We start from the raw sequence: 3,644 nt of genomic DNA, 5'->3' as shown, positions 1-3,644 counted from the left end.
GTGTTTGTGTTTCTTCATTTCATCCTGGAATCAGATTAAAACCAAACATGACATGTATTTATCTGTGTTTCTGTTCCACTGGAACCAAAGCCAGTGTTTTTTAGATTTTAAATACTGTTCAGATCAAGAAACTTCATCCAACCAGATTTACAGTAAATATCCAGAATCTGACGGTCTGAAGGTCACCACCCCCTTAGTTTACCTGCTGACCATGAGGTCCGTATAGACAGATACAGAATACATACATGCAACATAAATTATATCAGGGAGTGTGTAAAATGAAGAAAACTGACTTCCTGTTTTACAGTCTTCTAGAACAGCTTCAGGATTTTTGTTAAATTAGAAATTTATATCATAAATCAGGACAAGATCAGTCTGACACATAAATGTACCATACAGTCATCTGAGTATAAAATGCAGGATGAAACATGTATATGAAGTATGATTTTTTAAAAAAAGTTTCTACTTAATTTGATACGTGCAGTAACTGATTTCATAATGTGCTTTTTGAATGGCAGAATTTTCAGAAATCTGAACATTTTTTATGTTTAGTTTTATCTTCCTGCCCCATAGACAGCTGCACTGCTCCAAATGGCGGTTAACCTACACACCGAACGCGTCACGTTTGGGTAAATTGTCCACTGCAGCAACAGTTTTCACCTCGCCGTGTGCAGATGTTTCTCCATTACTATTTTAACCCTCCTGGTGTCCTCATTTACGGGCACCAAAAAATATTGTTCCTTGTCTGAAAAAAATCCAAAAATTCAGCAAAAACATTCCCCAAATTTATAAAAATTTGAAAAATCCTCAGGAAGAAAATTCTAAAAATTCCTTAAAAGTTCCCCTTAATATTTTATCTTTAAAAAAATTGGCAAGAAATAAAAAAAAAAAAATATTGAAAATATTTTCAAAAAATAAATAAAAATCTTCGAAAAAAATTCCTAAAATATCTAACGTGATTACACATATATCAGTAAAATTTCTAATATTTTCTTTAAGAACATTCAGAAAAAAATCAAGCAAAATCCAGCGAAACTCGCTGGATTTTGGTTCCTAAAGAAACATTTTTTTTTTTTACATTTCTTATTTTACACCAAAAAATGTTAAAAGATTTCCCAAAAATGTTGAAAATGTGGACATCAGAAGTTTCACTGTGAAGGTATGTATTTTTTCCACATTTTCAAACTTTAAAATGGGTCGATTTGACCCACAGGAAGACATGAGGGTTAGGGAACCTCATTTCTGCTCCGACAAAACAACTGTGACTGGTTTGGATGAATATAAACAAGCCAGAGCTTTGTTTATCCCTGCAGCAGAATGGCCATGAGGTGCAGCAGACCATTCTGCAGTAAGCTACAGAACGGTCTGACTACCAGACTGCTACAGCAGTAATTCATTGACTGGTTCTTTAGTGTGTGTTCAGGTTTTTACAATCAGAATCCCTCCAAGTTTGTTTCTTTTATTTCCTGAATTGGTGTCTGCTCCTCCAGGATTATCACCGTTATTTAAAATGCTAACCTTATTTTTAAACGTCTACACTAACGTGGTGCGGCAGGTCTGTCCCGGTCAGGCGCTCTGCGGGCAGCTAAACCGTGTGTGAGTGTGACGTGTAGGACCTCCTCCTCCGACACACAGCAGCAGTAATGGCGGACTTCGACAGCTACGATGAGCGGGACCGGGCCTATGGCAGCTTCGGCGGCAGAGGGTGAGTCTCGCCTCTGCGCGGCACGTTCGCGGTGCTACCCGAGCAAAAACCCCGACCGGACCGTTGCGGTGTTTCCTGCTGCTGTCCGGCCCGAGTCCTAGAACAGGGCGAACAGGCCCCCGTGCTCGACACGCCCAGCGCCTGCTGACCGGGCCGAGCGGGAGTGAGGGCAAGCCGGTCAGAGCGGCTAGGAAACACCGCGGCTCCGGAGCTAACAGGCTAACTTTTAGCAGGAGACTAGCTGCGTACAGACAGTGAAATAAAGGCAGCCATGCGGCGCCGACCGCCGGAGCTCCGGCGTGCGGTAATCTGTTTGTAATGACGAGCCGGAGCTGGTGTGCGGTGAGACGGAAGGCCGCGGCAGGTGGAGGAGATGGCGGGGCTGCAGATGCAGGCTGCCCGCATGGCTGCATCATGTGTCCGCAGCTGCACATTCATCCACGTAGGATCCAAACATGAGGCTGGCATCGATCCGGGCCGTCAGTTATTGATAAAGATCGACAGGAGGTAGGGGCTGTGAGGTCAGGGGCTCTGCTGGTTCCTGATGTCTGATGAATGAGGACCAGATCTGGAGGTTTTCAGGAGACTGAGCTTCAATCTGGGTTCAGTTGGAACAAGAAGCTGAAAGTACTGATCATTGCCATCACGGATCAGACCGCCTTTATTGATTAACCCCAGAGCTCCAAGCAGTTTATACCTCATTTGAACTCACTGTGGTTCATTTTAATTCGCCGTGGATCATTTTAATTCACTGTGCATCATTTTAACTCACTGTGGCTCATTTTAATTCACTGTGCATCATTTTTACTCACTGTGGATCATTTTAACTCACTGTGGATCATTTTAAAGTCCTGCAGTTCTGTGGAACCAGAACATCATGAAGAGAGAAGTCTGGCAGTAGGACTCGGAATGATGGAAACCAGGAGAAAAACGTTGATAATTAGTTTATCTATTAAAAAAGATTTAATAGATTTTTTATACATAAAACCATAAACTTGGAACCGACATGATTCCTCAGATGTTAAAGTTCCTCTTACTGCAGAGATTTAAGTTTAGTTTTCATTAAACTAATTCAGCTTCAGTCAGGGCTTCACGTTTCTGCTGAGCAGTGAAGGATTTGTAGTTTTTTGCAGAATCTGATCCACGAAAAATCATTTTTATATATTTCTGTGTTCATTGGTTGGTTTGGATCCTGTCAGCAGGTTTTGGGGTTCTGAGATTTGTTGGTTTGAATGTCCACAGGATGCTCTCACTAACTCATTTTGCGTCTCGTTTTTGTCATTTTGTTTCTTGTTTTTGTCATTTTGTGTCTCATTTTTGTCGTTTGCCCTGCAGTGAAGGATTTGTAGTTTTTTTTTTTGCAGAATCTGATACACGAAAACACAATTTTTCACTAATTTCTAAATGAAAAATGTAGAGAAAAGTGATTTTGATGAAATATCTCAGTTTTAAACTCAGATTAGTTTGTTTTCATGTTGGAACAACACATTTTATTTGTCGTGATTCTTTCTGTTTTTCCAGTTTCTGGCTGATAAATTGCTTCATTATTTATAGTGTATATATTTCTGTGTTCATTGGTTGGTTTGGATCCTGTCCTCAGGTTTTGGGGTTCAGAGATTTGTCGGTTTGAACGTCCACAGGATGCTCTCAGCTGCATTAAAACAGAACACACTTTTATTAATAGCAAACCACAGCGGCTCTGAAGAACGTCCTACTGGGTGTGTTTGTAGCCGCTGATAATTCCTCGTATGACGGATGTGTTTTACCTGCAGACAGTCAGCTCACCTGTAAACGGTTTCTGTCACCTGACTGATGGAGAATCAGCTGAGTTTAGGAGCTCAGAGTTTTTAGATGGTGAGAAAAAACTGTTTATTGTTAAACTTTGTAGAAAAAATGGATGTGGATGAATCCAGTAAACGCTGCAGTTTACAGATGTTCT

Source organism: Amphiprion ocellaris, chromosome 7, assembly GCF_022539595.1.
Source record: "Amphiprion ocellaris isolate individual 3 ecotype Okinawa chromosome 7, ASM2253959v1, whole genome shotgun sequence".
NCBI lineage: Eukaryota > Metazoa > Chordata > Actinopteri > Pomacentridae > Amphiprion > Amphiprion ocellaris.
Note: the sequence above shows the minus strand (reverse complement) of the source record.